The sequence below is a fragment of the Ambystoma mexicanum genome (assembly GCF_040938575.1).
Source record: "Ambystoma mexicanum isolate Mex_15411 chromosome 12 unlocalized genomic scaffold, UKY_AmexF1_1 Mex_chr12_unloc.1, whole genome shotgun sequence".
Lineage (NCBI taxonomy): Eukaryota > Metazoa > Chordata > Amphibia > Caudata > Ambystomatidae > Ambystoma > Ambystoma mexicanum.
This window is the reverse complement of record NW_027182322.1, coordinates 15,453,713-15,466,466: the sequence shown is the minus strand read 5'-3', so window position 1 is coordinate 15,466,466 and position 12,754 is coordinate 15,453,713. Positions and strand designations below refer to the sequence as shown.

Below are 12,754 nucleotides of genomic sequence, written 5' to 3'. Positions count from 1 at the left end.
TGCCATTTGGAAACTCCAATTCGACAGTTACCGTCAGTTCTGGGCGCTGTTAGTCCCAAGCAGCCAGCCAGCATCTGGTAGATTTCACAGTTCCTTGCTGGCAGTGGGGATGTAACTCAGTGGTAGAGCACATACTTGGGAAGTATGAGGCCACAGGTTCGATCCCAGGCATCTCCATGTGATATTTTTCCTCAATTGTGGGCTTTTTATCCTGTACATAGGAATTAGGATGATGTGTTCTTTTGCCATACTAAATCCTGTTCCTGAACGTCTTCTCTTTGGAGCCGATGATTGTGGACATGCACGGTGCACCATGCTTCAGTGTGATGTCTGCTTTTTTCATTGGAAGCCTGTTAGCCTGATCTCTTACCGGGATGACACAAGGCAGACTCGTTCAGACAGAGGGGCATTGGCTGAAAATAGTGTCTCCACCGGTCCTCCTGCTAGGCAGTGGTGTCATTCTGAGGTGCTGTGCACGCTCACCAACTATCACCCCCTCTGACCTTTCCCACCGCAGAACACCCTGAATGCATTCAGCGGGTTATGCTTCATTCTAGGGCTGCAATGGATCGCCTAGTGGCAAAACCAATGGAAGCACCATTGACCTTCCGCAGAATTCCACTGCTTGTCTGCCTAGAGAAGCGACATCTGCCGAGTGTGCTAGGGACACTCATGACGGCAGAGCTATAGAGTGGTGGGTCCACGTTGCTTTCCACTAGCCAGCAAATACAGAAGGACATCCGAAAGAGGTGTCAGTCTATCTAGCAACATATGTGGGCTTTCGGCTGGAGGAATTCCTGCGCGAAATGGTGCTATCTCATTTTTGGTGTTTGAAGACATACATATATATATATATATATATATATATATTTATTTTTTCTCCATAACTACACTTCTCAAATCTGGGGCATCTATCCGAGATGGCTGTGTCACATTATGTGATGTCTCAGGCACCAACGTGATGAGATCGACCTGGCGCTTTAACTTTGTCATTGTAAGTAGTAAGATGTAATTTGGCAGTTGTCATGTTTTTTCATATGCACTACTGCAAACCCCTTTCCTTACTTAGCCCACTCCCTCCTGAAGCTTTTAGGTGTGATGAGGAAGCGTCCTCTCAGCGGGGATGTAGCTCAGTGGTAGAGCGCATGCTTTGCATGTATGAGGACCTGGGGCATTTCCACTTGTTTCTCTTTTTGACTGTCATATGATCTCTATCCACTAGATGGCCCTTTGAGCACAGTAATCCTCTGGTGGAAATCTTCCCCTGGAAGTCATCTCTTATGGAGAAGCAAAATGCACACTGCTTCAGTGTGACCATGAGGTTTTCCATTCTTGCTCCAGTTTTCCCTGCTCTTTTGCTAGTGCTTCACTCGGCAGAATGTTTTGACCAGAAGAGTTCTCCCTGAAAATTATGTCTGCGGGACAGACACACTGCATACCGAGGGGATGTAGCTCAGTGGTAGAGCACTTGCTTTGCATGGATGAGGCCCTGGGTCCAATCCCTGGCATCTCCAATTGTTTCCCTTTTTTTGACTGTCATATGGTCTCTGTCCACGAGATGGCTCTTTGAGCACGGTAATCCTCTGGTGGAATACTTCCCCTGGAAGTCATCTCTTATGGAGAAGCATAATGCACACTGCTTCAGCTGACCATGTGCTTTTCCAGTCTTGCTCCCGTTTTCCCTGGTCTTTTGCTAGTGCTTCAGTTGGCAGCATATTTTGACCGGAAGAATTCTCCCAGGAAAAGATGTCTGCAGGACAGGCCCACTGCACACCGAGCGGATGTAGCTCAGTGGTAGAGCGCATGCTTCGCATGTATGAGGTCCCGGGTTCAATCCCCGGCATCTCCATTTGCATAAACATCAGTGTGATTTTGTCCCGGTTATTTTGTATTTCACACTGCAACTCGGGTCATGATTATAGGATCATCGACATTCATATCTATTTGTCTGAGAAAACGCTGGTGCCCGTATGGCAAACCTGCCTATAATATATCACTGAGGTTTACGTCCCTGCCAGTGTCAACATCCTGTATGCCTTCACAATCACTACAAATAGAAATGCACAGAGAGAAACATCACACCACAGTTTTAACGGTGCAGAATCGTGAAAGTATTGGCATTGCCTTGCGTTTCTTTTCAGTCGATTGTTTTGGTTCCGAATGTATAGCTCCACCATTGTAGCATATGATGCCTAGCTTTAAAAATAATTTGTTTTCACTGGATGTGGCCACAGATGTGCCTCTGTTGTCAACCTAAGTCGATCAGGTTCTGTAACTTGTTAGTTTTGAGCTGGAATATCCTACCAGCTCTGCTGCTGGGGCCTATCTCTGGCTTCTAAAAGCAAAAGTCTTGAACATATTGATATTTTTCATTAGTTGGTCAGGGGAATTGCATGGGGGGGCAGCCTTTCTGCATGTTTCTATGGACAACCAGACACAGGTGGCTCTAAAATGAAGTCTGCCATTTGGAAACTCCAATTCGACAGTTACCGTCAGTTCTGGGCGCTGTTAGTCCCAAGCAGCCAGCCAGCATCTGGTAGATTTCACAGTTCCTTGCTGGCAGTGGGGATGTAACTCAGTGGTAAAGCACATACTTGGGAAGTATGAGGCCACAGGTTCGATCCCAGGCATCTCCATGTGATATTTTTCCTCAATTGTGGGCTTTTTATCCTGTACATAGGAATTAGGATGATGTGTTCTTTTGCCATACTAAATCCTGTTCCTGAACGTCTTCTCTTTGGAGCCGATGATTGTGGACATGCACGGTGCACCATGCTTCAGTGTGATGTCTGCTTTTTTCATTGGAAGCCTGTTAGCCTGATCTCTTACCGGGATGACACAAGGCAGACTCGTTCAGACAGAGGGGCATTGGCTGAAAATAGTGTCTCCACCGGTCCTCCTGCTAGGCAGTGGTGTCATTCTGAGGTGCTGTGCACGCTCACCAACTATCACCCCCTCTGACCTTTCCCACCGCAGAACACCCTGAATGCATTCAGCGGGTTATGCTTCATTCTAGGGCTGCAATGGATCGCCTAGTGGCAAAACCAATGGAAGCACCATTGACCTTCCGCAGAATTCCACTGCTTGTCTGCCTAGAGAAGCGACATCTGCCGAGTGTGCTAGGGACACTCATGACGGCAGAGCTATAGAGTGGTGGGTCCACGTTGCTTTCCACTAGCCAGCAAATACAGAAGGACATCCGAAAGAGGTGTCAGTCTATCTAGCAACATATGTGGGCTTTCGGCTGGAGGAATTCCTGCGCGAAATGGTGCTATCTCATTTTTGGTGTTTGAAGACATACATATATATATATATATATATATATATTTATTTTTTCTCCATAACTACACTTCTCAAATCTGGGGCATCTATCCGAGATGGCTGTGTCACATTATGTGATGTCTCAGGCACCAACGTGATGAGATCGACCTGGCGCTTTAACTTTGTCATTGTAAGTAGTAAGATGTAATTTGGCAGTTGTCATGTTTTTTCATATGCACTACTGCAAACCCCTTTCCTTACTTAGCCCACTCCCTCCTGAAGCTTTTAGGTGTGATGAGGAAGCGTCCTCTCAGCGGGGATGTAGCTCAGTGGTAGAGCGCATGCTTTGCATGTATGAGGACCTGGGGCATTTCCACTTGTTTCTCTTTTTGACTGTCATATGATCTCTATCCACTAGATGGCCCTTTGAGCACAGTAATCCTCTGGTGGAAATCTTCCCCTGGAAGTCATCTCTTATGGAGAAGCAAAATGCACACTGCTTCAGTGTGACCATGAGGTTTTCCATTCTTGCTCCAGTTTTCCCTGCTCTTTTGCTAGTGCTTCACTCGGCAGAATGTTTTGACCAGAAGAGTTCTCCCTGAAAATTATGTCTGCGGGACAGACACACTGCATACCGAGGGGATGTAGCTCAGTGGTAGAGCACTTGCTTTGCATGGATGAGGCCCTGGGTCCAATCCCTGGCATCTCCAATTGTTTCCCTTTTTTTGACTGTCATATGGTCTCTGTCCACGAGATGGCTCTTTGAGCACGGTAATCCTCTGGTGGAATACTTCCCCTGGAAGTCATCTCTTATGGAGAAGCATAATGCACACTGCTTCAGCTGACCATGTGCTTTTCCAGTCTTGCTCCCGTTTTCCCTGGTCTTTTGCTAGTGCTTCAGTTGGCAGCATATTTTGACCGGAAGAATTCTCCCAGGAAAAGATGTCTGCAGGACAGGCCCACTGCACACCGAGCGGATGTAGCTCAGTGGTAGAGCGCATGCTTCGCATGTATGAGGTCCCGGGTTCAATCCCCGGCATCTCCATTTGCATAAACATCAGTGTGATTTTGTCCCGGTTATTTTGTATTTCACACTGCAACTCGGGTCATGATTATAGGATCATCGACATTCATATCTATTTGTCTGAGAAAACGCTGGTGCCCGTATGGCAAACCTGCCTATAATATATCACTGAGGTTTACGTCCCTGCCAGTGTCAACATCCTGTATGCCTTCACAATCACTACAAATAGAAATGCACAGAGAGAAACATCACACCACAGTTTTAACGGTGCAGAATCGTGAAAGTATTGGCATTGCCTTGCGTTTCTTTTCAGTCGATTGTTTTGGTTCCGAATGTATAGCTCCACCATTGTAGCATATGATGCCTAGCTTTAAAAATAATTTGTTTTCACTGGATGTGGCCACAGATGTGCCTCTGTTGTCAACCTAAGTCGATCAGGTTCTGTAACTTGTTAGTTTTGAGCTGGAATATCCTACCAGCTCTGCTGCTGGGGCCTATCTCTGGCTTCTAAAAGCAAAAGTCTTGAACATATTGATATTTTTCATTAGTTGGTCAGGGGAATTGCATGGGGGGGCAGCCTTTCTGCATGTTTCTATGGACAACCAGACACAGGTGGCTCTAAAATGAAGTCTGCCATTTGGAAACTCCAATTCGACAGTTACCGTCAGTTCTGGGCGCTGTTAGTCCCAAGCAGCCAGCCAGCATCTGGTAGATTTCACAGTTCCTTGCTGGCAGTGGGGATGTAACTCAGTGGTAAAGCACATACTTGGGAAGTATGAGGCCACAGGTTCGATCCCAGGCATCTCCATGTGATATTTTTCCTCAATTGTGGGCTTTTTATCCTGTACATAGGAATTAGGATGATGTGTTCTTTTGCCATACTAAATCCTGTTCCTGAACGTCTTCTCTTTGGAGCCGATGATTGTGGACATGCACGGTGCACCATGCTTCAGTGTGATGTCTGCTTTTTTCATTGGAAGCCTGTTAGCCTGATCTCTTACCGGGATGACACAAGGCAGACTCGTTCAGACAGAGGGGCATTGGCTGAAAATAGTGTCTCCACCGGTCCTCCTGCTAGGCAGTGGTGTCATTCTGAGGTGCTGTGCACGCTCACCAACTATCACCCCCTCTGACCTTTCCCACCGCAGAACACCCTGAATGCATTCAGCGGGTTATGCTTCATTCTAGGGCTGCAATGGATCGCCTAGTGGCAAAACCAATGGAAGCACCATTGACCTTCCGCAGAATTCCACTGCTTGTCTGCCTAGAGAAGCGACATCTGCCGAGTGTGCTAGGGACACTCATGACGGCAGAGCTATAGAGTGGTGGGTCCACGTTGCTTTCCACTAGCCAGCAAATACAGAAGGACATCCGAAAGAGGTGTCAGTCTATCTAGCAACATATGTGGGCTTTCGGCTGGAGGAATTCCTGCGCGAAATGGTGCTATCTCATTTTTGGTGTTTGAAGACATACATATATATATATATATATATATATATTTATTTTTTCTCCATAACTACACTTCTCAAATCTGGGGCATCTATCCGAGATGGCTGTGTCACATTATGTGATGTCTCAGGCACCAACGTGATGAGATCGACCTGGCGCTTTAACTTTGTCATTGTAAGTAGTAAGATGTAATTTGGCAGTTGTCATGTTTTTTCATATGCACTACTGCAAACCCCTTTCCTTACTTAGCCCACTCCCTCCTGAAGCTTTTAGGTGTGATGAGGAAGCGTCCTCTCAGCGGGGATGTAGCTCAGTGGTAGAGCGCATGCTTTGCATGTATGAGGACCTGGGGCATTTCCACTTGTTTCTCTTTTTGACTGTCATATGATCTCTATCCACTAGATGGCCCTTTGAGCACAGTAATCCTCTGGTGGAAATCTTCCCCTGGAAGTCATCTCTTATGGAGAAGCAAAATGCACACTGCTTCAGTGTGACCATGAGGTTTTCCATTCTTGCTCCAGTTTTCCCTGCTCTTTTGCTAGTGCTTCACTCGGCAGAATGTTTTGACCAGAAGAGTTCTCCCTGAAAATTATGTCTGCGGGACAGACACACTGCATACCGAGGGGATGTAGCTCAGTGGTAGAGCACTTGCTTTGCATGGATGAGGCCCTGGGTCCAATCCCTGGCATCTCCAATTGTTTCCCTTTTTTTGACTGTCATATGGTCTCTGTCCACGAGATGGCTCTTTGAGCACGGTAATCCTCTGGTGGAATACTTCCCCTGGAAGTCATCTCTTATGGAGAAGCATAATGCACACTGCTTCAGCTGACCATGTGCTTTTCCAGTCTTGCTCCCGTTTTCCCTGGTCTTTTGCTAGTGCTTCAGTTGGCAGCATATTTTGACCGGAAGAATTCTCCCAGGAAAAGATGTCTGCAGGACAGGCCCACTGCACACCGAGCGGATGTAGCTCAGTGGTAGAGCGCATGCTTCGCATGTATGAGGTCCCGGGTTCAATCCCCGGCATCTCCATTTGCATAAACATCAGTGTGATTTTGTCCCGGTTATTTTGTATTTCACACTGCAACTCGGGTCATGATTATAGGATCATCGACATTCATATCTATTTGTCTGAGAAAACGCTGGTGCCCGTATGGCAAACCTGCCTATAATATATCACTGAGGTTTACGTCCCTGCCAGTGTCAACATCCTGTATGCCTTCACAATCACTACAAATAGAAATGCACAGAGAGAAACATCACACCACAGTTTTAACGGTGCAGAATCGTGAAAGTATTGGCATTGCCTTGCGTTTCTTTTCAGTCGATTGTTTTGGTTCCGAATGTATAGCTCCACCATTGTACCTTTGTAGCATATGATGCCTAGCTTTAAAAATAATTTGTTTTCACTGGATGTGGCCACAGATGTGTCTCTGTTGTCAACCTAAGTCGATCAGGTTCTGTAACTTGTTAGTTTTGAGCTGGAATATCCTACCAGCTCTGCTGCTGGGGCCTATCTCTGGCTTCTAAAAGCAAAAGTCTTGAACATATTGATATTTTTCATTAGTTGGTCAGGGGAATTGCATGGGGGGGCAGCCTTTCTGCATGTTTCTATGGACAACCAGACACAGGTGGCTCTAAAATGAAGTCTGCCATTTGGAAACTCCAATTCGACAGTTACCGTCAGTTCTGGGCGCTGTTAGTCCCAAGCAGCCAGCCAGCATCTGGTAGATTTCACAGTTCCTTGCTGGCAGTGGGGATGTAACTCAGTGGTAGAGCACATACTTGGGAAGTATGAGGCCACAGGTTCGATCCCAGGCATCTCCATGTGATATTTTTCCTCAATTGTGGGCTTTTTATCCTGTACATAGGAATTAGGATGATGTGTTCTTTTGCCATACTAAATCCTGTTCCTGAACGTCTTCTCTTTGGAGCCGATGATTGTGGACATGCACGGTGCACCATGCTTCAGTGTGATGTCTGCTTTTTTCATTGGAAGCCTGTTAGCCTGATCTCTTACCGGGATGACACAAGGCAGACTCGTTCAGACAGAGGGACATTGGCTGAAAATAGTGTCTCCACCGGTCCTCCTGCTAGGCAGTGGTGTCATTCTGAGGTGCTGTGCACGCTCACCAACTATCACCCCCTCTGACCTTTCCCACCGCAGAACACCCTGAATGCATTCAGCGGGTTATGCTTCATTCTAGGGCTGCAATGGATCGCCTAGTGGCAAAACCAATGGAAGCACCATTGACCTTCCGCAGAATTCCACTGCTTGTCTGCCTAGAGAAGCGACATCTGCCGAGTGTGCTAGGGACACTCATGACGGCAGAGCTATAGAGTGGTGGGTCCACGTTGCTTTCCACTAGCCAGCAAATACAGAAGGACATCCGAAAGAGGTGTCAGTCTATCTAGCAACATATGTGGGCTTTCGGCTGGAGGAATTCCTGCGCGAAATGGTGCTATCTCATTTTTGGTGTTTGAAGACATACATATATATATATATATATATATATATTTATTTTTTCTCCATAACTACACTTCTCAAATCTGGGGCATCTATCCGAGATGGCTGTGTCACATTATGTGATGTCTCAGGCACCAACGTGATGAGATCGACCTGGCGCTTTAACTTTGTCATTGTAAGTAGTAAGATGTAATTTGGCAGTTGTCATGTTTTTTCATATGCACTACTGCAAACCCCTTTCCTTACTTAGCCCACTCCCTCCTGAAGCTTTTAGGTGTGATGAGGAAGCGTCCTCTCAGCGGGGATGTAGCTCAGTGGTAGAGCGCATGCTTTGCATGTATGAGGACCTGGGGCATTTCCACTTGTTTCTCTTTTTGACTGTCATATGATCTCTATCCACTAGATGGCCCTTTGAGCACAGTAATCCTCTGGTGGAAATCTTCCCCTGGAAGTCATCTCTTATGGAGAAGCAAAATGCACACTGCTTCAGTGTGACCATGAGGTTTTCCATTCTTGCTCCAGTTTTCCCTGCTCTTTTGCTAGTGCTTCACTCGGCAGAATGTTTTGACCAGAAGAGTTCTCCCTGAAAATTATGTCTGCGGGACAGACACACTGCATACCGAGGGGATGTAGCTCAGTGGTAGAGCACTTGCTTTGCATGGATGAGGCCCTGGGTCCAATCCCTGGCATCTCCAATTGTTTCCCTTTTTTTGACTGTCATATGGTCTCTGTCCACGAGATGGCTCTTTGAGCACGGTAATCCTCTGGTGGAATACTTCCCCTGGAAGTCATCTCTTATGGAGAAGCATAATGCACACTGCTTCAGCTGACCATGTGCTTTTCCAGTCTTGCTCCCGTTTTCCCTGGTCTTTTGCTAGTGCTTCAGTTGGCAGCATATTTTGACCGGAAGAATTCTCCCAGGAAAAGATGTCTGCAGGACAGGCCCACTGCACACCGAGCGGATGTAGCTCAGTGGTAGAGCGCATGCTTCGCATGTATGAGGTCCCGGGTTCAATCCCCGGCATCTCCATTTGCATAAACATCAGTGTGATTTTGTCCCGGTTATTTTGTATTTCACACTGCAACTCGGGTCATGATTATAGGATCATCGACATTCATATCTATTTGTCTGAGAAAACGCTGGTGCCCGTATGGCAAACCTGCCTATAATATATCACTGAGGTTTACGTCCCTGCCAGTGTCAACATCCTGTATGCCTTCACAATCACTACAAATAGAAATGCACAGAGAGAAACATCACACCACAGTTTTAACGGTGCAGAATCGTGAAAGTATTGGCATTGCCTTGCGTTTCTTTTCAGTCGATTGTTTTGGTTCCGAATGTATAGCTCCACCATTGTACCTTTGTAGCATATGATGCCTAGCTTTAAAAATAATTTGTTTTCACTGGATGTGGCCACAGATGTGCCTCTGTTGTCAACCTAAGTCGATCAGGTTCTGTAACTTGTTAGTTTTGAGCTGGAATATCCTACCAGCTCTGCTGCTGGGGCCTATCTCTGGCTTCTAAAAGCAAAAGTCTTGAACATATTGATATTTTTCATTAGTTGGTCAGGGGAATTGCATGGGGGGGCAGCCTTTCTGCATGTTTCTATGGACAACCAGACACAGGTGGCTCTAAAATGAAGTCCGCCATTTGGAAACTCCAATTCGACAGTTACCATCAGTTCTGGGCGCTGTTAGTCCCAAGCAGCCAGCCAGCATCTGGTAGATTTCACAGTTCCTTGCTGGCAGTGGGGATGTAACTCAGTGGTAGAGCACATACTTGGGAAGTATGAGGCCACAGGTTCGATCCCAGGCATCTCCATGTGATATTTTTCCTCAATTGTGGGCTTTTTATCCTGTACATAGGAATTAGGATGATGTGTTCTTTTGCCATACTAAATCCTGTTCCTGAACGTCTTCTCTTTGGAGCCGATGATTGTGGACATGCACGGTGCACCATGCTTCAGTGTGATGTCTGCTTTTTTCATTGGAAGCCTGTTAGCCTGATCTCTTACCGGGATGACACAAGGCAGACTCGTTCAGACAGAGGGACATTGGCTGAAAATAGTGTCTCCACCGGTCCTCCTGCTAGGCAGTGGTGTCATTCTGAGGTGCTGTGCACGCTCACCAACTATCACCCCCTCTGACCTTTCCCACCGCAGAACACCCTGAATGCATTCAGCGGGTTATGCTTCATTCTAGGTCTGCAATGGATCGCCTAGTGGCAAAACCAATGGAAGCACCATTGACCTTCCGCAGAATTCCACTGCTTGTCTGCCTAGAGAAGCGACATCTGCCGAGTGTGCTAGGGACACTCATGACGGCAGAGCTATAGAGTGGTGGGTCCACGTTGCTTTCCACTAGCCAGCAAATACAGAAGGACATCCGAAAGAGGTGTCAGTCTATCTAGCAACATATGTGGGCTTTCGGCTGGAGGAATTCCTGCGCGAAATGGTGCTATCTCATTTTTGGTGTTTGAAGACATACATATATATATATATATATATATATATTTATTTTTTCTCCATAACTACACTTCTCAAATCTGGGGCATCTATCCGAGATGGCTGTGTCACATTATGTGATGTCTCAGGCACCAACGTGATGAGATCGACCTGGCGCTTTAACTTTGTCATTGTAAGTAGTAAGATGTAATTTGGCAGTTGTCATGTTTTTTCATATGCACTACTGCAAACCCCTTTCCTTACTTAGCCCACTCCCTCCTGAAGCTTTTAGGTGTGATGAGGAAGCGTCCTCTCAGCGGGGATGTAGCTCAGTGGTAGAGCGCATGCTTTGCATGTATGAGGACCTGGGGCATTTCCACTTGTTTCTCTTTTTGACTGTCATATGATCTCTATCCACTAGATGGCCCTTTGAGCACAGTAATCCTCTGGTGGAAATCTTCCCCTGGAAGTCATCTCTTATGGAGAAGCAAAATGCACACTGCTTCAGTGTGACCATGAGGTTTTCCATTCTTGCTCCAGTTTTCCCTGCTCTTTTGCTAGTGCTTCACTCGGCAGAATGTTTTGACCAGAAGAGTTCTCCCTGAAAATTATGTCTGCGGGACAGACACACTGCATACCGAGGGGATGTAGCTCAGTGGTAGAGCACTTGCTTTGCATGGATGAGGCCCTGGGTCCAATCCCTGGCATCTCCAATTGTTTCCCTTTTTTTGACTGTCATATGGTCTCTGTCCACGAGATGGCTCTTTGAGCACGGTAATCCTCTGGTGGAATACTTCCCCTGGAAGTCATCTCTTATGGAGAAGCATAATGCACACTGCTTCAGCTGACCATGTGCTTTTCCAGTCTTGCTCCCGTTTTCCCTGGTCTTTTGCTAGTGCTTCAGTTGGCAGCATATTTTGACCGGAAGAATTCTCCCAGGAAAAGATGTCTGCAGGACAGGCCCACTGCACACCGAGCGGATGTAGCTCAGTGGTAGAGCGCATGCTTCGCATGTATGAGGTCCCGGGTTCAATCCCCGGCATCTCCATTTGCATAAACATCAGTGTGATTTTGTCCCGGTTATTTTGTATTTCACACTGCAACTCGGGTCATGATTATAGGATCATCGACATTCATATCGATTTGTCTGAGAAAACGCTGGTGCCCGTATGGCAAACCTGCCTATAATATATCACTGAGGTTTACGTCCCTGCCAGTGTCAACATCCTGTATGCCTTCACAATCACTACAAATAGAAATGCACAGAGAGAAACATCACACCACAGTTTTAACGGTGCAGAATCGTGAAAGTATTGGCATTGCCTTGCGTTTCTTTTCAGTCGATTGTTTTGGTTCCGAATGTATAGCTCCACCATTGTACCTTTGTAGCATATGATGCCTAGCTTTAAAAATAATTTGTTTTCACTGGATGTGGCCACAGATGTGCCTCTGTTGTCAACCTAAGTCGATCAGGTTCTGTAACTTGTTAGTTTTGAGCTGGAATATCCTACCAGCTCTGCTGCTGGGGCCTATCTCTGGCTTCTAAAAGCAAAAGTCTTGAACATATTGATATTTTTCATTAGTTGGTCAGGGGAATTGCATGGGGGGGCAGCCTTTCTGCATGTTTCTATGGACAACCAGACACAGGTGGCTCTAAAATGAAGTCTGCCATTTGGAAACTCCAATTCGACAGTTACCGTCAGTTCTGGGCGCTGTTAGTCCCAAGCAGCCAGCCAGCATCTGGTAGATTTCACAGTTCCTTGCTGGCAGTGGGGATGTAACTCAGTGGTAGAGCACATACTTGGGAAGTATGAGGCCACAGGTTCGATCCCAGGCATCTCCATGTGATATTTTTCCTCAATTGTGGGCTTTTTATCCTGTACATAGGAATTAGGATGATGTGTTCTTTTGCCATACTAAATCCTGTTCCTGAACGTCTTCTCTTTGGAGCCGATGATTGTGGACATGCACGGTGCACCATGCTTCAGTGTGATGTCTGCTTTTTTCATTGGAAGCCTGTTAGCCTGATCTCTTACCGGGATGACACAAGGCAGACTCGTTCAGACAGAGGGGCATTGGCTGAAAATAGTGTCTCCACCGGTCCTCCTG

At 46.5% G+C, this 12,754-nt stretch overlaps 5 non-coding genes across 5 annotated transcripts; all 5 read left to right on the top strand.

Moving 5' to 3' along the window:
- The first annotated feature begins 1,777 nt into the window (after window positions 1-1,777).
- TRNAA-CGC (transfer RNA alanine (anticodon CGC)) lies at window positions 1,778-1,849 on the top strand. The gene has a single exon. It is a non-coding gene; the product is annotated as a tRNA-Ala (tRNA).
- Window positions 1,850-4,234: 2,385 nt separating this feature from the next.
- TRNAA-CGC (transfer RNA alanine (anticodon CGC)) lies at window positions 4,235-4,306 on the top strand. The gene has a single exon. It is a non-coding gene; the product is annotated as a tRNA-Ala (tRNA).
- Window positions 4,307-6,691: 2,385 nt separating this feature from the next.
- On the top strand, window positions 6,692-6,763 carry TRNAA-CGC (transfer RNA alanine (anticodon CGC)). Its single transcript has one exon. It is a non-coding gene; the product is annotated as a tRNA-Ala (tRNA).
- Window positions 6,764-9,156: 2,393 nt separating this feature from the next.
- TRNAA-CGC (transfer RNA alanine (anticodon CGC)) lies at window positions 9,157-9,228 on the top strand. Its single transcript has one exon. It is a non-coding gene; the product is annotated as a tRNA-Ala (tRNA).
- Window positions 9,229-11,621: 2,393 nt separating this feature from the next.
- Window positions 11,622-11,693, top strand: TRNAA-CGC (transfer RNA alanine (anticodon CGC)). The gene has a single exon. It is a non-coding gene; the product is annotated as a tRNA-Ala (tRNA).
- The last annotated feature ends 1,061 nt before the right edge of the window (window positions 11,694-12,754 follow it).